The sequence below is a fragment of the Scyliorhinus torazame genome, chromosome 16 (genome assembly GCF_047496885.1).
Source record: "Scyliorhinus torazame isolate Kashiwa2021f chromosome 16, sScyTor2.1, whole genome shotgun sequence".
NCBI classification, from domain to species: domain Eukaryota; kingdom Metazoa; phylum Chordata; class Chondrichthyes; order Carcharhiniformes; family Scyliorhinidae; genus Scyliorhinus; species Scyliorhinus torazame.
The window spans coordinates 160,879,087-160,902,911 of NC_092722.1; the positions used below are offsets into that span (position 1 = coordinate 160,879,087).

Here is a 23,825-nt window from a genome sequence, read left to right on the forward strand (position 1 = left end):
TTCACGCATGCTGAGTAACCACCAGGTGCCTGTCATATTCAAAGTGCTTCAGTGAGTATGGGACCAGCTGCTTGGTGATAAGGGATACCTGCTCAAATGCTGCTTGATGGCCTTAAATATACACAAGGACTCTTCTCCCACAGCTCTCTATGGCAAAGAGTTCCAAAGACTCACAACCCCGAGTGAAGAAATTCCTCCTTATCTCAGTCTTAAAATGGCACCCCTTTATTCTGAGACTATGCCCTCTGGTCCTAGATTCTCCCTTGAGAGAAAGCATCTTCTCAACCTCCAGTTGTCGTACTACCAGCTTAAAAGCAAAAGTCATTTCCAGAGGCTCATCGTCTGACTCTGACTCAGCAGAGGCCTGATCTCCAGCAGTACTTTGATTGCCAGAGGCCCGGGTTGTCACTGCCTCCGACTGCTGTGGAAACGTGTCCGTGAGATGTTCCCGAGAATGTGACCCTGAGCCTATGCTATAACTAAGGCCCACCAGGCTGTGTCCTCTGAGCTAGTGGAGGGTGCAGTTGAGTGCAGTGACGGGTCTTCCTCAAATGGATCCTCAGCTTCCTTGTCCGAGGTGGCTTAGGGGCTGGGGCATATGTTGGCTCCAGAGGTCTGCCTGGATCTCCACACAGACAGGTACCCAAGGCCACAATTGAACCTGAGTTCCCGGCTCTGTGAAGAATCCTGCCCGAGGTTAATGGAGTTCGCCATTCTACTCGGCTCGCCCGTGGTATTCTCGCGGCTTGCGGGGCAGGAGAATCCAGCCCTTAGTTCATGAACAGACTGACTACAACATATGGCACTCACTGTGAATGTCAGGATGTGATGAACTCATGGAGGGTTCATCCGTATGGCTTGCTGGGAAAAGCCAATCATTCCTTCCCTACAGGAACCATCCCTGTCCTCCCCTGTCAAATCAGTGGCATCCTCCTCAAATGTAGTAAGGCCCACAATGTTGGCTCTCCCTCCTCTAGTTTCAGATCTCTCCCCCTTCTTGTGGGCAAGCTTGGTCTTCATGAAGACAATGAGACAGAATGTGATGAGGAGAGTTGGAGGAAAGTTTGGGAAGCATGCATTCCAGCTGTTTGTGCTGCGCCCTCCCCAGTAAGGGCTGAGGATGGAGTTTGAGCAGCATGATAGATGTTGGTGATATTAAAACTGCCCGTGAGACAATCAGTGCCCCCCCCACCCCTGCTATTATTGTGTGGATTCCTAAGCAGTGTAACCCTTTGAGTACATGATGCCATAATAAGGTTGTGCGCTTGGAGTGAGGAGAAGGTGAACTTACCCTGGCTCAGTGGATGACATCATTCATCCACTGGATTGCGTTTCAAGGGCAGTTCAGCACCAGCACAATAGACTCCCAGGCCTGCTAGGTGAGGTTGGTAGGTTTCCTGGAGCCATACCTGGGGTCGAGGGTCTCCCTGTGTTGCCACACAAGAGAGCATCCAGGGAGTCATTCCAAAACCTTGGAGCAGCTTTCTTCCTTGCCGCATCCATTTCCACACCCCTTCTTCTGAAAGCTGGGCTGGAGAAAGTGAGGGGGGTGCTGAAACATGGCGCTGGACCGTTGAGCCGATTGGCGGGGTGGACGAATCAGTTCCCGCCCTGCCAGGTGATTCAGAAAGAAAGTTGCCTGTCTACAATCAATGAGCCTTCAAATGCAAAATTGGGCGTGATTTCTCACCGCGCTGCCTAGCGGGAAATGCATTGTGGAACCCGCCCACCACCACACTTAGTTTCAAAAATGGAAAATTCCACCTGACGTACCCAAAACATATTACAACCCTGCTGTGGCGTCTCCCCCCCCCCCCCCCCCCCCACACACACACCAGGTGTTGTACAAATTGCATTTATATAACACCTTTAACACAGTAAAATGCCCCAAGCTATTTTACAGAAACATTATCAAGCAGAATTTGTCACAGAAGACCCATGAGGTGGTATTAAAAGGTGACCAAAATCTTGGTCAATGAGATGGATTTTAAGGACATTTTAAAGGAGAAGCAAGAGAGATATAGAGGCAGACATTTTGGGATAGTATTCTAGAGTTTAGCATCTTGACAGCCAACATCATAGGTGCTAGTGGTGGACCGCTGGAAGTTGGGGGTATGCCAAGAAGCCAGAATTGGAGGAGAGCCAAATTCTTGTAGGGCTTGAGGAGGTAACAGAGAAAGAGAAACACGAGACCAGGGAAGGAATTGAAAACAGGGTGAGAATGCTAAATTTGAAGTCAGCAGGCGCAGGAGGTGAATGATGAACTGAACTTGGTTCAGAAAACTAGGATATGCAAATTATTGGAAAAATTAAGATACATTTTGTCAGTGGCCTGAAGTCCCCATGGTCTGTACAAACGTTGACAAAAAACCTGAACATCTTTATCTGAGACAACTGCAGAGTATGTAATCTTTTATTGGAAACCTTACCAAACAAATATTGAGAAATAGCTAAGCGAGCTCTTCAAGCAGATTCTGATGACCTAAATGTACTTAAAGAAAGGGAGACCAACATTTGATCATCAGAGTGAAAGAATGATTCAGCACTGTGGCGGGCCTTTCAGGCCTTCATGTCCATGCTGGCTCTTTGAAAGTGCTATCCAATTAGTCCCACTCTCCTGGGGCGTGATTCAGCGACCCTGTTGCACCAGGTACGGATCCGGACGCAATGGGTGAACTGCACAAGACCCCAAATTGGGCTCCGTGCCTGCCAATCACTCTTGCTGGGCAAGATCCAGGTCGGCATATATAAATGAGCCTAATGGCACATTTAAATACATGAATGCCCAGTTCACCTGGCACCCGGGTCTCAATGACCGTGCCTGGGACACCTCGCCAGGGCGCTGTTTAATCCTGGTGAGCACAAATGTGGGCCAGGCAAAATGTCACCTCGGTCGGTCTCACAGACCATGGGAGAACCCTGGCTGGGCGGGGACAGGGCGGGATGGTACCCTGGTACGCCCCCTGGCACCTGGGCACCTTGTAACTGCCAGGGTGCCCGGGTGGCACTTCCAGATGCCAGGGGCACTACCAGGGTGCAGGCCGGCTGTGCAAGGATGCCCGAGTACCAGGTTGGCACTGGCCGGGATTGGGTCGGGGGGGGGGGGGGGGGGGGATCTTGCCACTTGGAGAGGGGTTCGCAAGAGCATTGGCAAGGTTGGGGGTAAAGGGAGGGGATTGATCAAGCGGAGGTCGCCTGAAAGGGGGGGGGGGAAGGATTGGGGATGCCAATCAAAATGGTGACCTGATCTGCGAACAGCCGTTCCTGCTGGCGAGATCAGCTTGCCAAATGTGGCCACGGTGGCGAGAAACTCCCCGTGACCAAAACAAAATGGCAAAGTGCCATTGCAAAATGGGGGCCGATTGAACATCTTTATCTGAGACAACTGCAGAGTATGTAATCCTTTATTGGAAACCTTACCAAACAAATATTGAGAAACAGCTAAGCGAGCTCTTCAAGCAGATTTTGATTACCTAAATGTACGTAAAGAAAGGGAGACCAACCGGCGGGGCAGGCCGTACAGGTGCCAAAGAGTGGCGTGAACCATTGCGCCGTCGGGCCGCCCGGAAGGTGCTCAAGGGCCTCCAGGAGCCGGCGCGAGTTGGCGCATGCGCAGGAGCGCCAGCGTGTTCTGGCGCATGCGCCGAACCGCTGGCGTGAACCCTCCACATGCACGGGGGGTTTCTTCTCCCCGCCGGCCATCGTGGAGCTTTACAAAGGCCGGCTTGGAGGGTAAGAGTGCGTCCATGGCACAGGCCCGCCCGCAGATCGGTGGGCCCTGATCGTGGGCCAGGCCACCGTGGCCCCCCCCCCCACGGGGCCGGATCCCCCCGCATCCCTCCGAGGACTTTGCAGGCCGCCCCTCCAAGCCAGGTCCTGCCGGTATGGACCTTGTCTAATCCATGCTGGCGGGACAGGCCGAAAACGGGCGGCCGCTCGGCCCTTCGGGGCCTGGGGAATCGCCAACGGCCCCCGACCGGCGCGGTGCGATCCCCGCCCCCGCCAAAAAAACGGCAGGGGGTCGGAGAATCCCGCCCGGGGTGTTTCTCGGCACTGAAGCCGCTGAGAAACATCCCACTAAAGGTGCTCAAAAACAGACTTTAACCTTTGTCTGCTGAATCGCGCCCCTGGTCTTTTCCCATAACCTTGCATGTTTCTCTGTTTAAGTCATTATCCAATTCCCTTGTGGAAGTTAGTATTGATTCTGCTTCCAACACCCTTACATTTTTGTTTTGAAATATGTACATTGCCATTTTTCAGTTTTTACAGAGTAACAACTCAATCTATAGTGCCCTTGTATTTACATGTGGTGATGTTTCTTATTTATCGAATATATTCCCTCCAACTGCTCTCCCCCCCCCTCCCTTCCCCCCCGTTGGTACCAACTTCCGACCTGTGTGTCACATACAGTGCTCTGCTCCTTTCTGTTGCAGTTTTGGTTGTTGACCTTGCGGGGTCAGGGGTCGGGTGGGCTTCCTGCCCCTCCCCTCCTCCCCTTGTTTTGCTCTGTGACCTCCTTTGGGATCCCTCCTCTCCCCTTCTCCATTGTGTGTGCTCTTATTTGTTTTCCTCCATCCCTCCTCCCCGCCTCACCCCCCTCTCTTTATCATGCTTTGTGGAAGCCCTCGGATGGTATACTTGGTCTTCTCCAGGTGGAGAAATTCTGATAAGTCTGCCAGCTAGTCTGAGCTGTGAGTGGTGCTGCTGATCTCCAACCGAGCGGGATTCTCCGGCATCCGATTAAGGAAGCAAAAGCCAAGGCATCGGCCCTCTTCCCCATATATAGTTTTGGCTGCTCCATAACCCCGAAGACTGCCACTTTCGGGTAGGCCTCCACCTTCACCTCCACAACCTTGGACTTTGCCTCATAGAAGGCTGTCCAGAACCCGACAAGTCTGGAGCAGGCCCAGAACATGTGGGCGTGGTTCGCCGGGCCTCCCTGGCACCATTCTCATTTATCCTCCACCTTCGGGAAGAACCTGTTTATTCGGATTCTGGTTAGGTGCCTTCTCCAGCAACCGTCCAGCGATGTTCCCACAGTTCCTCTCCTTTCTTACTGTCCTTGTTTATTTGCTCTTCCAGTAGTGTGTCTCTCGGGGCCATGGGTTACCTTGCTGTCTCCTTGCAGAGAAAGTGCTTAATTTGAAGATGCCTGAGTTCCTGTCGGTAGCTCCAGGTCTTCCATCAGTTCGCCCAAGATCACTAGCTTGTCCCCTATGTAAAAATCCCTGTCTGCTGGCGTCTCCCCCGTCCATTTTTTAAAGGTGGCGTTGAGCATGGCTGGCGGGAATTTGTGGTTACTGCAGATGGGGGCCAGGGAGGACATCTCGGTGAGACCAAAATGCTGCCTCATTTAGATCCATGTCCTCAATGTGGCTACCACCACTTGGCAGGATGTGTACTTTACCTGGGGGATGGGATCGCTGCCGTGGCGAAGGCCCGGAGAGTCAATTCTTTGCAGGAGGATTCCACCAGTTTCGTATTAGGTTCTCATACCCATTCCCTTACCCTCTCGGCTGTGGCTGCCCAGTGCAGGTTTGGTAGGGCCAGGTCGCCCATGTTTTTCCTCGTTTGGAGTGTTGACTTAGGGAATAATTTGATCCCCAATTATGCAGAAATCTGAAACCCTCCCTCCTGCACCATCCCTGTAGCCACATGTTCAACTCCTCTCTCTCCCTATTCCTCATCTCGTTATCACGTGGCACGGGAAACAACCCAGAGATAATAACTCTATTTGTCTTAGATCTAAGTTTCCACCCTAGCTCCCTAAATTCCTGCCTTACATCCCAATCCCTTTTCCTACCTATGTCGTTGGTACCTATGTGGAGCACGACTTGGAGCTGCTCCCCCTCCCCCTTAAGGATCCCGAAAACACGATCCGAGACATCACGCACCCTGGCATCTGGGAGGCAACACACCAACCGCGGGTCTCTCTTGTTCCCACAGAATCTCCTATCTATCCCCCTAACTATGGAGTCTCCAATGACTAATGCTCTACTCCTCTCCCCCCTTCCCTTCTGAGCAACAGGGACAGACTCTGTGCCAGAGACCTGTACCCCATTGCTTACCCCTGGTAAGTCCCCCCCAACAGTATCCAAAGCGGTATACTTGTTACTAAGGGGAACGACCACAGGGTATCCCTGTACTTACTGCTTCCTCCCAGCCCCTCTCACCGTCACCCATCTATCTTTATTCTTCGGAGTAACTACATCCCTGAAGCTTCTATCTATGACCACCTCTGCCTCCCGAATGATCCAAAGTTCATCCAGCTCCAGCTCCAGCTCCCTAAAGCGGTTTCTGAGGAGCTGGAGATGGGTGCACTTCCCACAGATGAAATCAGCAGGGACACTGACGGCGTCCCTCACCTCAAACATTCTGCAGGAGGAACATTGCACTACCTTCCCTGCCATCCCCTCTAGATAAAAAAAAGAAAAAGAAAGAAAGAGCTTACCTGTTATTCACTCCCCTTCTCAGCAAGCACTCACTCAGCAACCTCTGCGCCCCGAACGATAACACCTGAGGGAAAATAATAGAAACACTCCTTACCAGTCACCAGCCAGTCCCTTACCTGCAGGCTATGACGTCACGGGTCAACTTCTTTCGACTTCTACCTGACCTCAAACCTTCCTCTTGATCTTAACAGCGGTTACTTTTGTTTGGTTAGAGGAGGGGGTAGGGAGGGAAACACTGAAGAAGTGTTTTGGGTTTAAGTTTCACTTGACAACAGCTCCTCCACAAACCGCCTTCAAGTTAGGGTGAGCACATGGACGTATGCAAATTTCCCCCGCAACAGCCAATCAGCAACTCCGCTCTACTGCATTGGTCATGTCCTGTTCTCTGTGTTCATTAGCTGCCCGTCTGTGCCTGTCTGTATATCATTATCTGCATGTCTGCGTATCATGACACAGGCGAGAAGGGCTGAATTGCTTCTGCTCCTAATTCCGATGTTCCTAATTTCTCTTTACACGCTCTATCCATATGCTTCACGATTTTGAACACCTTTATTAAATCTCCTCGACGGAGAACAACCCAAGCTTCTCCAGTCTCTCCCTTTCCTCTGTCTCCAAGACAATTTTAATAAATCTGCTCTACACCTTCTCTAAAGTTGTGGCAATCTTCCTCAAGTGTTGTACCTGGGATTGACCACATACTCCAATTGGGGTCTAACCCATGTTTTATAAAAGTTAACATAAATTCCTTGCTTTCATACACAATGCCTCTATTTATTGAGCCAAGGATCTCAGGTAAATGTTTAGCTACTGTCTCAACTTGTCTTGCTATCTTCAAAGTCAAACACTCCCAAGTCTCTCAATTTCTATACTCCTTTTGAAATTACATCATTTAGTTTATGTTGTGATATGATGTATGTGGACCTTTAAAGGAGGCATCAAACTGCTGTCAATTACTGCCACCAAGACAAATATCAGTTCCATGACTGTGTACTCAGAATACAACAACATCAGACGTGCCTTCTTGGCATATCTGTGTATAGCCTAATCTTCAAATAAAGAACACATATTATTGTTTTACTATTCTTGTCGTGTGATTGGTACTGTTACGACATCCTGGGTTAGTTCACGGTCAATTCCAGCCCCACCTGTCCTGGAGTCACAACACAAATGAATTAACTTATAAAAATCTTTGGCCCTTGGCTGCCCAATAATTACAGTCACCAGGTTTATAAATATAAACATGATTACTGTTTATTTTCACGAGAATTATCTTGAAATCTACAGTAACTGCAACTGATTAACGACAAGCTAATTCCTAACAACAACCTTAATGTACCCCCACCCTCTACACACATACACACAAGACAGACTAGCACAGAAGGGTGGAAAGGGATAAAAATCACAAGTGGAGGAAAGAAAGAGCCTTTGTTCCAGTTGATGATTTCAGCACACGTTTTTCTTCACACCAAGCTTGCAGTTTAAAGTCTTTGGTTGCAGCATGTGATGATCTTCTTTGTGGATTCATTCATTCAGGTACTCTGTAGTTTAAAAAAGCATTACTCGCAGCTTTTCCTGGAGATTCACCTTATTTTTAATCAAGCTGTGCTTTCAGTTTCTGATTTGTCCTCAGGCCTCTGTAGATCCAGGAAAACAGCACCTAGATGCTTTCAGGAGAGAGAGCCAGGCCTACAGTGGTCTTCCGGAGAGAGTTAGCTGGATCGTCTGGAGAGAGTTAGCTCGATCATTCTGGAAAAAGTTAGCTGGGTATTTTTTTCACCGTGCTGCCAGAATCAAAACTGAAACCAAACTCAGACCTTGGGAATGTGAAAAACATCCCGGTGGAATGGAATCCAATCACCACCTGTTACCGCGCAGAGCACAGCCCTTTGGGCCACCAGCCAAATCAATCAAACTGAATTCCAACCCATCTCTCTGTCATTGATTCCGGCCAGTCTGCAGCTTCTGTTTAAAACAGCACTGCCTTCCGGATTCTTTCTGCCTGAATTAAAGATACAAGCTTCTTGCCTTTATAAGACATGTCCAATAATCATCCATGGATCAAAAATGTAATGGCAAAAATAAAAGAAAGGAGAAATAAGGGAATATGCAGGAAATAAACAGGAAGGACCCTTAGTATGTATATGATGAATAGAAGAATGTAACAAGGTGGCAGCACGGGTTTTGAAGATTTGACTGAGAAGCATACAAACCTCAATCCTTTCATATGCAACAGATGACCTGGGGAGGATCTTCCAGCTCTTTACGCTGGCGGAATCTCCTGGTTCCAGAGAGAGTGCACCCCTATAGTGGGTCTCCCATCGGCCTGGGGTAGAATCAATGAGAAATCCCATTGACACCGGTGGGACCAGAATATTCCGCTGCTGGCCAAAAGTGAGCCACCTCCCGCCACTGAGGAAGATGCTGCGGGGAGGCCAGAGAATCGTGCCCCTGGTGTTGAATGGAGATGGTCATCAAGTACACCCCATGTGTGAGTAATTCTGCAGCACCGTAAGGATCCTACCAACAGAACAGAGGTAGGATCCTGGGACGTTACATTTTGTTCCAGCCAGCAGCTACTGGGTGCCAGTAAGATTGTTCAGACTTAGGAGAGCTTAAATATTTTAAACATTTATGCTGCACAGGAACAGACATGAAATAGCTGCCTTTGGGAGGTCTTACTTTAAATAGAACTCTATAGAGGGAGAATTCATTACTGTTTTAGATCACCTCTTCCGGAGGGGAAGATTAAACACTGGAGACTTCTAGGGAAGAAGAATCCATCCAGAAGCAGATCCTAATAGTCCCCAGTGCTTCAGGAAGGCTATAGCAATTATTTTTTCACAGTTCAATTTTTCCTTTCAAGTTTTCAGTCCATTCCATTTTCACGCCAAAGGTCACTGTTTTGTGGGCAGAGCTTCACTAAGCCCAGGAAAACAAAAGTAGCTCAACACAGCCACCATTGCAGTCAACCTATGACCAGCTAATGCTGTAGGGAAACAGTAATGTGTGGTGCATGGACCTGCATTTAAATTGCTCTAACCTGTAGCGCTATAGATTGGGTGCTGGAGGGTGGGATTAGAATGGGCAGCTGTTTTTTTTAATTTTTTACCAGACATGATGGGTTGAATGGACCCTTTCTTTGTTGTAGCTTTTCTACAGTTCTAGAACATGGTCTGAGATGCAACACCAATACAACACCAATAACCAGCATTCTAAAAAGATACAGCAACTCCTCCAGATGCTGAAACAGTCCATGTCCAAATGCAGCAAGACCTGGACAATATCCAGGCTTGGGATGACAAGTGGCAAGTGACATTCGTGTCACAAAAGTGCCAGACAATACCATCTTCAACAAGAGAAAATGTAACCATTGCCCTTTGACATTCAATGGCATTGCCATCACTGAATCCCCAACAATCAACATACTGGGGGTTACCATTGACCAGAAACTGAACTGGACTAGCCATATTAATACTGTGGCTACAAGAGCATGTCAGAGGTGCGGAACCTTGTGGCGAGTAACTCACCACCTAACTCCCCAAAGCCTGTTCACCATCTATCAGGCACAAGTCAAGAGTGTGATGGAATACCCTCCCCTTGCCTGGATGATTGCAGGTACAACAGCACTCAAGAAGCTCAACACCATCCAGGACAAAGCAGCCCATATGATTGGCACCCCATTCACAAACATTTGCTCCCTCACAACCGATGGGCAGTGGCAGCAGTGTGTACGCTCTACAAGATGCACTGCAGGAATTCATCAAGCCTCCTGAGGTGACACCTTCAGACCCACGACCACTCCCATCCATAAGATCAAGGACAGCAGAAACATGGAAACATCACCACTTGGAATTTCCCGTCCAGGTCACTCACCATCCTGACTTGGAACTGTATCGCTGTTACTTCACTGTCGCTGGGTCAAAATCTGTGGGTTCTTGCAGTGGTTCAAGAAGATAGCTCACCACTACACCTCCTCGGGGATGGACAATAAATGCTGGCTTGGCCAGTGAGTCTCACATCCCAAGAATGAATTTTAAAAACAGTCTCCAACCAAGATTACATGAACTAAGTCTGGATGTCTCATCAAACCCTCACTATGTTTCAGACTTGGAAATGTGTTGCTTTGTTTAAAGGTGCATTCAGGTACAATGCTATTTTCTTTTGCTCTCATGTAAATAGTTTGACTCTGTGAGGGTAAACCTCTAGTTTAGAAAAAAGGGAGTATTGTGATATAATGTAGATGCACCTTTAAGGGGTGATAGGTTAAACTGCGAGTGGATGTGATAAAGTTGCCCCATGACTCCATGCCCAGAATGCAGCAGCAGCAGCACCTACAAGGTCGATGTGCCAACTCAGCCTCGCAGTTAACACTTTATGTAGATAGTCTCACCTTCAAATGAAGAGCTCAGATTATTGTTTTGCCAATTCTTTTGTGTAACTGTTTACACAAATAAGAACATGGCAATTTATATTGATTCACCTCACCGTCTTGATCAAAATGAACCCCCTCACATTTCTCGCTGTTAAATTTCACCATATTCCAAGACATTTCACCAGTTTATCAATGCCCCCCTTGACATCTGTTACTTTCTTCGCATTGTTTACTATGTTTGCAAGTTACGTGTCATCTATGGACTTTAAAATAATGCCCTGTACACCCAAATCCGGGTCTTTAACATGTATCAAGAAGGATAGTAGTCCAAACACTGACAACTGAATATTTCCCTCCAGCCTGAAACACTGCCATTCATCACTCTTCTCTAGTCCTCAGTGAATTTCAGAATCAGGTTGCCACTGTTCTCGAAAATGGGCTTCAACTTTGCTAATAATTCTATGATGTGGTATTTTATCAGACCAATGGATTTTTAAAAGTCTATGTACATGACTTCAACTGCAATAGCACAAGTGGCTAGCACTGTGGCTTCACAGCGCCAGGGTCCCAGGTTCGATTCCCTGCTGGGTCACTGTCTGTGCACAGCCTGCACATTCTCCCCGTGTCTGCGTGGGTCTCCTCCGGGTGCTCCGGTTTCCTCCCACAGTCCAAAGACGTGCAGGTTAGGTGGATCGGCCATGATAAATTGCCATTAGTGACCAAAAAGGGCAGGAGTGTTTATTGGGTTAGGGGAATAGGGTGGAAGTGAGGGCTTGAATGGGTCCAGACTCGATGGGCCAAATGGCCTCCTTCGGCACTGTATGTTCTATGTTCTTAACACAATCAAGGTTAGTTCAATCAATATTATGCGGTATTGATGTCCTCCAATGAAGGGGGACACAGTAAATTTAGTGTTATAAACCACACAGGTCTTATGGGGTGGGAATGATTAACTGCCCCGTGGACCTTGCAAACAAAAGAACAAAGAACAAAGAAAAGAACAGCACGGGAACAGGCCCTTCGGCCCTCCAAGACTGCGCCGACCAAGCTGCCCGTCTAAACTAAAACTTCTACACTTCCTGGGTCCGTATCCCTCTATTCCCATCCTATTCATGTATTTGTCATGATGCCCCTTAAACGTCACTATCGTCCCTGCTTCCACCACCTCCTCCGGCAGCGAGTTCCAGGCACCCACTACCCTCTGTGTAAAAAACTTGCCTCGTACATCTCCTCTAAACCTTGCCCTTCGCACCTTAAACCTATGCCCCCTAGTAATTGACCCCTCTGCCCTGGGAAAAAGCCTCTGACTATCCACTCTGTCTATGCCCCTCATAATTTTGTAGACCTCTATCAGGTCCCCCCTCGACCTCTGTCGTTCCACTGAGAACAAACCGAGTTTGTTCAACCTCTCCTCATAGCTAATGCCCTCTATACCAGGCAACATTCTGGTAAATCTCTTCTACACCCTCTCCAAAGCCTCCACATCCTTCTGGTAGTGTGGCGACCCGAATTGAACACTATACTCCAAATGTGGCCTAACTAAAGTTCCATACAGCTGCAACATGACTTGCCAATTTTTATACTCAATACCAAATGAAGGCAAGCATGCCGTATGCCTTCTTGACTACCTTCTCCACCTGTGTTGCCACTTTCAGTGTCCTGTGGACCTCTACACCTAGATCTCTCTGACTGTCAATACTCTTTAGGGTTCTACCATTCACTGTATATTCCCTACTTGTATTAGACCTTCCAAAATGCATTACCTCACATTTGTCCGGATTATACTCCATCTGCCATCTCTCCGCCCAAGTCTCCAAATGATCTAAATCCTGCTGTATCCTCTGACAGTCCTCATCGCTATCCGCAATTCCGCCAACCTTTGTGTCGTCCGTAAACATACTAATCAGACCAGTTACATTTTCCTTCAAATCATTTATATATACTACGAACAGCAGAGGTCCCAGCAGAATACAAGCTCCCCCCATAAGTGTGTGGGGACCTCTAACAATGTCTGGCTATCTATAGAGTTTGCCAGTAAGGCACCGACTAGTGAAGACCCAGTAGGGAACCTCTGGAGCTGTATATAATAGTATTTGTAAAATAAAGTAATTTTTGTTTCTAAAACTTGGTGAGGACTTTTCGTGGCTTCATACAAGTTAGGAAAAGGGGTACAGGTAATTATCGATCAAAAATTTTATAGGCTGGATACAGAACAATCTCACAGTACAACCTCTAAAAACTGGTTTGCGAAATCATTTTCAGATGCTATCTGTTTTTTTGGCAATGAAATTGACTGGATGTGATTAAAAGTAATTTTTATTTTACAACCAGTCATTATAAAGGGGAGTCATTTTGATGATTTTCAGATTACATGTGATGGAAGTTTGGGAGGAGACAGCACCAGTGGAAATTTCCACGGACTTGTGCTTGGAAATCTCCAACAGTCCTGAAATCTCTTCCAACTTGAAGGAAGTTTGACTGGTTTTCATGTCTGAGCTGTACAGAGGAAAGCGGAGCTGAGTATGTTGAGTCTCAGTTCATTATACTGATCTTTTCTGTGCAATTTGCCTGAGATCTGCAAAACCAGGTTAAAAGATTGAGTCATTTTAATCACAAATTGCATCCAGCGCAAATCGAGTTTCTGTGATCTCCCACATATTTGAGAGAACATTGGGGTAGAAACAGAATCTGCTCGTAAAATAGCTCCCACCCCAGGGTAAATGAATCAATCTTGGGCATTTTTACCAAATTGTGGCTGTTCTTTCTTCAAGGAGCCTCAAAAAATTAGGTGGTTTCTTTTGGGTGCAAGGATACCTATCGGCATGTTTTAAAACTTTTGAATATATGATGATTCTAATTTATTAAGAAAATGGCTACCGTACTTCAAATTAACTAACAAGTTCCGCTTTATCTGGAAGTCAAAAATAGACATAATGCACTAACCTCTAGATAAATGGGGAAACATCACCCTAATCCTGATAGCTACTTTGTGTGTGGCTGTATGAGCTGTGCATAGATTCTCACTTCACAGACACCAGGGGCGAGATTCTCCGACCCCCCCGCCGGGTCGGAGAATCGCCGGGGGCTGGCGTGAATCCTGCCCCCGCCGGTTGCCGAATTCTCCAGCACCGGATATTCGGCGGGGGCGGGAATCGCGGCGCGCCGGTTGGCGGCCTCTCCCCCGCGATTCTCCGGCCCGGATGGGCCGAAGTCCCGCTGCTAAAATGCCTGTCCCGCCGGCGTAGATTAAACCACCTACCTTACCGGCGGGACAAGGCGGCGTGGGCGGGCTCCCGGGTCCTGGGGGGGGCGCGGGGCGATCTGGCCCTGGGGGATGCCCCCAAAGTGGCCTGGCCCGCGATCGGGGCCCACCGATCCGCGGGCGGGCCTGTGCCGTGGGGGCACTCTTTTCCTTCCGCCTTCGCCACGGTCTCCACCATGGCGGAGGCGGAAGAGACTCCCTCCACTGCGCATGCGCAGGAATGCCGTCAGCAGCCGCTAACGCTCCCGCGCATGCACCGCCCGGAGATGTCATTTCCGCGCCAGCTGGCGGGGCACCAAAGGCCTTTTCCGCCAGCTGGCGGGGCGGAAATTAGTCCCGCGCGGGCCTAGCCCCTTAAGGTTGGGGCTCGGCCCCCCAAGATGCGGAACATTCTGCACCTTTGGGGTGGCGCGACGCCCGACTGATTTGTGCCGTTTTGGGCACCAGTCAGCGGACATCGCGCCGATACCGGAGAATTTCGCCCCAGGTATCAATGAGGTTTTATTTGCCCCCGGTTTTGTGAAGGATGTGACTGCTGCAGAACGCTCCAAGTAGTTGGACCATGCCATACCACCTGTCCCTCATGGAAAGATTTACGCAGAAAACAGCTTTGATCACAAGTCCATCAGGCACATAGCAGCCTTGAGAGGCCTTGCATGAAAAGGAGAGGGTGGATTCTGTTGGATGATTCCCTGAGCAGACTGTCAAAGTCATTTGGTAGAATGCCTCATCAGTAGAACTTTCAAACAATCACCAAGACCTAGCTTGGTTGATGGTGAGAAAGGCCCTCTCTGTCAGATCCTTCTGACACGCCCGGAGTCTCAAACCATCCACAAGTTGCCCGTGAGGCGGTTGTGGTGGGAGGAGACCATTGTCCACCACCTTGTGGAATGGGGCTTTGCAAAAAAGATCTGGAGAGATGAGGTGATTTTTGTTGTGGTTCATCCCGAGCAGCTCTGTGCTCTATGGGTCACAGGGAACTATACCGAGACAAACATCAGCTGTTGCTAGAGGATCGTCAACTTGGTGAAAGATGCTCTTTGGTCTGCCTAAAACTTGCTGATCGTCCAGCGCAAAGAAGTGTCCCCGATCAAGTGTTGCAGACTGGCACATTCCAAAGCCCAGGACTAAGTGCTGAGGGATGCACAAAAGCTTGGGGCAGCTTCCACACAGGCACAATGGGGGAAGGTCGCTGTCAAAGACTTTCCAGCCATAGTCAACTGAAAGGAGTGGAATTGTACAGAACGCCACATACTGTATCACTCACATTGAATGTATACGCTGAATATTGCAGGCATCACAATTATATTGAAGTACCTCAGGGTGCTTGATCTATGTAGAAAACCTGAATATCATTACACTTTCTGTGTTGGCCATTTTGAAATGTTGGTCATGGTCCATCAGATAGTTTGAATTCTGGGAGTACTACTTGTCTGCTTTCTGCTTCAAGGTGTGCTCTTGGGGATAAGGGTAGAGGAAACAACCTTTGGTCCCTCTGAATGAATTCTATGCGATAACGTTATGGATGAGAGCTAGGCTTGCCGGTCTTTGGCTTGTGTTGGGCCTTTCACACAATAATTGTCTACATTGTGGATTCCCCTTCCCTTGGCAGAACAATGGTGTTCTTTCATGTATTGTATATGAAACAATATTATCTCCACTCACATTAGGTTTAAGTATGGGCAACATGGTGGCGCAATGGTTTGCACTGCTGCAAAGCAAACTCAGATGATGAGCCAATCATCTGTGGGGGGCATATAATTTAGGACAATATTTATTCTCAAAGAATGCAGCATAAGATTAAGAGGTATCCCACTTAAACATAATGTTTTAAAAAATTTTTTTAGAATACCCAATTCATTTTTCCAATTAAGGGACAATTTTAGCGAGGCCAATCCACCGAACCTGCACATCTTTGGGTTGTGGGGGCAAAACCCACTCAAACACGGGGAGAATGTGCAAACTTCACACGGACAGTGACCCAGAACCCGGATCAAACTTTGAACCTCGGTGCCGTGAGGCAGCAGTGCTAACCATTGTGCCACCATGTTGCCCATACTTAACCTAATGTGAGTGGAAGTAATATTGTTTCATATACAATACATGCATTACTGAACTATCTCTAATAATTGTTTCAGTCCAGCTTATGGGACAGTTTAAGAATAGATGGAGATGAGGAGAATTTCTTTTCTCCGAGTGAGTTGTTTAGTACATGGAGTTCTCTTCTTCAGAAAGCCATGGAGGCTGGTCCTTTGACTTTACTTGCGGCAGAGCTGGATAGAATTTTGAAAGATGAGGGAATCAAAGGTTATGGGGGCAGAGAGGAAAGTGGAGTTGAGGCTAGAACCAGACCAGCCATGATCTTATTGAGTGGCAGAGCAGGCCCAAAGGGTGGAACAACCATCTGATGCTCCAAAGTCCAAAATATATTGGACTTGATTCTTCACTGCCTGCTGCTGGTGTGCCTCATGTAGTGGAGAATCCAGCAAATGGGTCAAATTGACCCATTTGAATCCTATTAACAGGCTGGACGCTGGATTCTCTAAGTCTACGTCCGGTCCTCTGGGCTGGGATTCATGTGGGCAAGAATTGCTGCAGCTGTTTCCCAGCATGCCCCTGGTGCAGTGGATCTTACGTTGGGCCAAGTGGGTAACTCTTTCAGGGAGCTGCCTCCAAAGTCCACCAAAAGACCCCCATCCCCCAACAATGCAAATCCTGCCCACCCCATCCCCACCAGACACCCCAACAGACCCCCCCCCCCATTAGAGACCCGCATAGGGGAGCCCCCAGCAGAACTCTCCCATAAGAGAGACTCCCATCAGAGACCCCCATAAGAGAGACCCCCAACTAAAGACCCTCATAAGAGTGACTTCCACCAGAGACCCCCCCCATAAGACATGCTTGTTAGGTGAATTGGACATTCTCAATTCTCCCTCTGTGTATTCGAACAGGCGCCGGAGTGTGGCGACTAGGGGATTTTCACAGTAACTTCATCGCCTACTTGTGACAATAATAAAGGTTATTATTATTAGAAGGGAGACAAGGGGGGGGGGGTTTGTGGTGTGCGGTGCCAGCCGCTGATTCGTTGGGGGGAAGGTCTGGGGGTGGCACACGGGACCTGGGCCAAGGGGCCAATGCCAACTCACCCGTGCGGCACGGTTGAGGTCATTGATCTTCTTACGACACTGGACTGCGGTCCTCCTTGCAATGTTTCCCAAACTGACGGCCGCTGCCACTGCATCCCGGGCGGTACTGGCTGACCTGCGGCTGACCCTCCAAACCCCTCGGGGGATCAGGGTGTGCCGTCTCGACTCCACCTCGCCCAACAGTCTGGCCAGGTCAGCATCTCAGAAACATGAAGCAGATCTGCGCTGGCTGTGGTTTGCTCGGAGGGAACGGTTTATGTGTTGCTCCCCCTCATTAGCAGGAGCTTCCGGAGGTGGTCCAGGCGAATCAGCTGGCGGGACAGTAATTGCCGCCGTGAAACCCGTGGGGGATCATTGTCAGCCCTAATTGAAGTTAGATACCAGTAGCGGTCTCGCCGGGTTTGCCCCTGGCAAGTCGCGCGAGCTAATGCTTAGTGCTTCTCCCGTTGGATTGCACAATCGAAACGGAGAACTCAGCCCATTTTCTAAGTTTACATTATATGATGAAAGTGTAACAAGTGGGAAAACAGTAACAGGCACTGACAGATCAGCTCGGTAGTTTTTGCTGGTGTCTGTCAAGAAGAAGGAAAAATCGATGGGGAGGATGACATAATTGTTGTAATCGTTGGTCAGGTTCAATAGACGAGAAGTCAGGGCAAGGCAATTTAACCCATCAGACCTCACCCTGTTAATGCACTCTTCCAAAGATGACATTAATTATGTTTTGAGTAACTCCAGTGTCCCGTGCCTCTACTTTAACCCTGGGGAATACTAAAGTGAAGGAGGTCCAGTATCACAGGTCTGCACCTCTACTTCCTGTGCTTATTGCCTGGAAAATAAGTATTCCCCAGGCGCTAATCTCAGAAAAAGCAGCCCCACGATGTTCAGACTACTGTTGGCCGCTACGTTCTCACCAACCACTTGCCATAAGTGACTGAAAATTCTCAGCAATCCTTCCTGTTTTTCGGGTTTTATTTTTAGGGAATTATTTTCACGGTTACCGATGGTGACTGCTCACCTCACACAACAGGTTCTGACTCTCCCAAAAGATGGTTTCCTGAACGGTATGTATCCGCAACATTTTTCTTCATTTTGCCATCAACAGTATTTTCGGATTGTTGATCAAAGATAAGCAGCTATTTCCAGTTATTAACTTGATTCATTTACACAATTTACTTTTGGCTTTCAAACACATTTGGGCATTACAGTACAAATGAAAGTGGGAAAGCTGTGATGGTGAACGGTTGATAAAGCACTTGGATTACTGCCTGAATAGTCTTAACACTTGACATTGCGTAATCCTGCACTTGAAGTAACCATTACATTGATAAGAAGAACATGTTCTCCCATATGTTTCTGAAATGGGTTATATCCCCCTCTTCCCCAGTTCAAAATATTGGAATTCCCCCAATCTCTGTCCACTTTACAAGTGAAGGTGTCACTGTTTTGATTATTTAAAACATATTTTAGAATGTTATATTGTTCAGTATTTCATGTTAGTTGGGTGTTTATTGATTCAAACCTTTATGCAGTAAGAGATTGAATGATCTGACCTTCACTCAATGGAATTACTGAGCAAACATTCATACTTAGGCAGTCAGTTATTTACTATTTTGGGCGGGATTCTCTGTTTTGCGACGCTGGAAGCGTGAATTGTGATCGGAAAGGTTTGTGCCCCCCCCCCCGTCGATTCTGGCGCCATGCTCCGGTCCATTGCGTGGATGCGCCGTGAACGCTGCCTAGGTATTGGGTGTGGAAGTGCATGATGTGCAGTTAGTAGTTACACACCAAATGCACATTCAGGGAGTGGAACCCTTCCTATTGCTGAAGGGCACCCCCTGATGAGTCAGTGCTCATAGGGCGACATTAATGCCATTGATCACCCCCTGGACCTGGGGTTTGCCAGTGATAGCGGCAAATCCTGCTGCGCGGGCATCCTGGCGTATGTGGTCCAGACTGAAGCTTATGTAATCCGCTACCCGGGAGCACCTGTGTGCAGATGTCTGTGAGATCCTGCACAGGTCCTCACTCAGCCCCTGGAAAGACCCAGAGGCATAGAAGTTTAGGGCAACCGTCACATTGACGGCCACCGGGAACAGGTGCCCTCTACCAATCCCCCGGTTCCAGATGTGCCAGCATCTGGCACTGGTGGCACGTGGTCTCAGTGGTTAGCCAAAGTCTTTAGTGGCACACCAGGTCCGGCAGCTTCTTGGAAGGACAGGTGCCGACGGTATACACGTGCCCTGATGCCGTGCCTCCTTCGCACCTGCTCCTCGGCCTGTTGGACGGCCGGCACTCGAGCCCCAATGGCTGGCCCCTGCTCCTCTGGGGCAGGTTCCTCTTGTGCAGGGTCGTCCCCGAACAGGCCCTGTGCCTTCTGCCTCCGTGCGTCTGCAACGGGCATCGCTGGCTGTACTCCGAAATTAATTCCCTGCAGGGGGAAAAAGAGAAGACTTGTTGGCAGAATGAGTATAGCCTTGCCCATCCAATGCCACCAGGTTACATGGTGTCCCCGTTGTACCTCAACACATTCCCCCCCAACCCCACCCCCCAGCTGGTCCCCCAATATGTTGCCGTCCGCACTGCACCCCTACCCCCACCAGAGAATGGCACCTGGCCTGTGATGAGGGGAGCATCTGTCTTCACCAGCCATCCTGTCAATAAGGGTACCGATGGATTCCACAACCCTTGTCAGCGATCAACTGTGTGGCCCCTGTACAATTTCCTCCATTGGGGTCTACTGTGGGTTTCCTCACTGGGTGGGCTGTGTGTTATCCTGCCAGCAGGGCGGCACCTGGTGTGAGATTGAGAAGTTAACCTTGTGCTACCAATCGCCTTCATCCTTAGAGGCTTGTATGTGGGCAGGTACAACTGATGGTGTTGAGCGAGGAAAATGTGTGTCTGCTGGGAGTTTAGCTGCAGTGTGATGTGGATCCTGCGTGTGACACACAAGTTGTGACAACCTGTCTGCGGGTATGATGGATGGGAACAGGGACATGGTGGGCAGGCGGGGTTTGGAGTGTCACTGGTGAAGTTTCTGCCCTGAGAGGGGCAGTGTGCTAGGGAGAATGCCAAAGGCCACGGTGCGTGTGTCCTTTGTTTGGGGTGAGCTCTGCTATTCCCCTGCAGTGGGGCTGTGCTTCTGATGAGTGCACTGAGGGGTGGCAGCACCTGGTGTGTCACTGATTGAGCTAGGCCACGCCCATCCATTGATGGGTCAGCTGGGATGTGAGTTATCCAGAGGGATGGGCTAGGTAGGCCCCCAAATGACCAGAGACTCTCTGAACATTTAAAGGACACAGTGAGCAGTCAGCAGAGTGAACAGCCAGGGGCCTGGAAGTAGAGCCAAAGGGTCGGTTTAAAGTACATACTGCAGCAATGACGGTCTGAGCCAGGCCACCCAGATCCTGAGGGGGACATCACCAAGTCACTCCCCACTACTCCCACCAGCCCAGGTAGCCATCTCTCCCCCCCTCCCCCAACACCCCCCCCCGCCCCCCCCCCCCCCCCCACCAGCAAGCCCGGACATTTTGGAGAATTTTTAAAAGTTTCCTGACTTTCTCGCTACCCCTCAGTAGCCATGGCGCCCAAGCCCATTTGTAAATACTTGCACCAATTTGCAACCGTGTGACTTCCGCCTGAGAGAATATCATTGTCCAACCCGCTAATGATATCAGAATTCCTGCAAATGACGATTTTGCATAGAACTGCCGGCGCCAGGCGCAAACACCGATTTCGGCCGCCAGCGAGGGACCGGAGCCTTGGTTGGTAGGTCAGGCTGCCAAACGTATGCTCCACACGGGACAACCTCATCAACTCCCGATTTGACAACTAAGGGGCCTGGACACTGGCAGCTCCGCTGCCCAGTCCGACCTCTCCATTCCCTCCCCCACCCTTCCAAATGGTACCCCCTACACAATAGCCGCTCACACCTTGCCTGACCCACAGCCCTTCACTCTACATTCCCTGTCCCTCCTCCCTTCACTCCATCCCACTACCCCAACCTAACCTTCCACCTCCGAGGGTCCTACCAGCATCACTGCAGGGTGTTGGCCCTGGGTTGCCAGTATCAACGGGTCTTGTCCACGGGCCTGATGATGACTCGCTGTGAGGTGAGCTCTGGTGTTCCTCATCATTTGACAAAAGCTGACTCCTGCCTTTAGGATCACATTCCACTGTCTGCCCGGGTGATCCCTGCTGGCCAATCCCTCTCATGGGCCCCTATATCCTTTGGGGCAGTAGGGGGTTTCTGGTGAACAGTGAAGGCTCACTTACTGGATAAGCTGTCATATATGGTGGCCTCACACTTCTGGCCCCGTTCCCCACTACTCCTTGCTGAGCGTGATCCCAGGTGGGACATTCAAGTGTCATGAGGGCCTACCCTGCACTGTCCTACCCGTGCCAACTTAAGTGTTGTCTAAATTTCTAATTTTCCATGCTCTAACACTTCTTCTCGGTGTTACTCCTGACAGCACATCAGACATGGAGGCAGCCTGTTGTGTCTCTCACCCTCTGACCTGAGATGCTTTTGGCAGGCATCCTCTGAAGGGCCTGGAAGGGCCCAGCCAACCATCATGTGTCACAGGTTATGACGTGCCACCCTGTTCTGCCCACTGCCCATCTTTTTTTTTTTTAAATAATATTTTATTGAAAATTTTTGGTCAACCAACACAGTACATTGTGCATCCTTTACACAACATTGTAACAATACAGATAATAATGACCTTTTTTAAATTTAAACAAAAACAACAACAAATAAATAAATATTAAATAACAAAAAATAAAAACTAGCCCTAATTGGCAACTGCCTTGTCTCAGGCCACACAGCCCCCCCCCATCCCCCCCCCCCCCCCCCAAGTCCTGGGCCGCTGCTGCTGCCTTCTTTGTTCTCCCCTGTCTATCTTTCCGCAAGATATTCGACGAACGGTTGCCACCGCCTAGTAAACCCTTGAGCCGACCCCCTTAGGACGAACTTAATCCGCTCTAACTTTATGAACCCCGCCATATCATTTATCCAGGTCTCCACCCCCGGGGGCTTGGCTTCTTTCCACATTAGCAATATTCTGCGCCGGGCTACTAGGGACGCAAAGGCCAAAACATCGGCCTCTTTCGCCTCCTGCACTCCCGGCTCTTGTGCAACCCCAAATATAGCCAACCCCCAGCTTGGTTCGACCCGGACTCCTACTACTTTCGAAAGCACCTTTGTCACCCCCATCCAAAACCCCTGTAGTGCCGGGCATGACCAAAACATATGGGTATGATTCGCTGGGCTTCTCGAGCACCTCGCACACCTATCCTCCACCCCAAAAAATTTACTGAGCCGTGTTCCAGTCATATGTGCCCTGTGTAATACCTTAAACTGAATCAGGCTTAGCCTGGCGCACGAGGACGACGAGTTTACCCTGTTTAGGGCATCTGCCCACATCCCCTCCTCAATCTCCTCCCCTAGCTCTTCTTCCCATTTCCCTTTTAGTTCGTCCATCATAGTCTCCCCTTCGTCTCTCATTTCCCTATATATATCCGACACCTTACCGTCCCCCACCCATTTCTTTGAGATGACTCTGTCCTGCACCTCTTGTGTCGGGAGCTGCGGGAATTCCCTCACCTGCTGCCTCGCAAAAGCCCTCAATTGCATGTACCTGAATGCATTCCCTTGGGGCAACCCATATTTCTCGGTCAGCGCTCCCAGACTCGCAAACTTCCCATCCACAAATAGATCTTTCAATTGCGTTATACCTGCTCTTTGCCACATTCCATATCCCCCATCCATTCCCCCCGGGGCAAACCTATGGTTGTTTCTTATCGGGGACCCCCCCAGTGCTCCGGTCTTTCCCCTATGTCGTCTCCACTGTCCCCAAATCTTCAGTGTAGCTACCACCACCGGACTCGTGGTATAGTTCCTTGGTGAGAACGGCAATGGGGCTGTCACCATAGCCTGCAGGCTGGTCCCCCTACAGGATTCCCTCTCTAATCTCTTCCACGCCGCTCCTTCCTCCTCTCCCATCCACTTACTCACCATTGAAATATTAGCGGCCCAATAATACTCACTTAGGCTCGGTAGTGCCAGCCCCCCCCATCCCTACTATGCTGTAAGAATCCCTTCCTCACTCTCGGAGTCTTCCCGGCCCAAACAAAACCCATGATACTCTTTTCTATCCTTTTGAAAAAAGCCTTCGTGATCACCACCGGGAGACACTGAAACACAAAAAGGAATCTCGGGAGGACCACCATCTTAACTGCCTGCACCCTCCCTGCCATTGACAATGCTACCATATCCCATCTCTTGAAATCTTCCTCCATCTGTTCCACCAACCGCGTCAAATTTAGCCTGTGCAATGTGCCCCAATTCTTAGCTATCTGGATCCCCAGGTAACGAAAGTCTCTTGTTACCTTCCTCAACGGTAGGTCTTCTATTTCTCTACTCTGCTCCCCTGGATGCACCACAAACAGCTCACTCTTTCCCATGTTCAATTTATACCCTGAAAAATCCCCAAACTCCCCAAGTATCCGCATTATTTCTGGCATCCCCTCCGCTGGATCCGCCACATATAGTAGCAGATCATCCGCATATAAAGATACCCGGTGTTCTTCTC

At 49.3% G+C, this 23,825-nt stretch overlaps 1 long non-coding RNA gene across 2 annotated transcripts in view; it reads right to left on the reverse strand.

Annotated features, from left to right (window-relative positions):
* Positions 1–18,402: 18,402 nt before the first annotated feature.
* LOC140393180 (uncharacterized) overlaps positions 18,403–23,825 on the reverse strand; it is a 325,170-nt gene continuing 319,747 nt past the window's right edge. For both annotated transcript variants that reach the window (XR_011935516.1, XR_011935515.1), the window contains exon 4: positions 18,403–19,663. This is a non-coding gene — a long non-coding RNA (uncharacterized lncRNA). The remainder of the gene's footprint in view (positions 19,664–23,825) is intronic.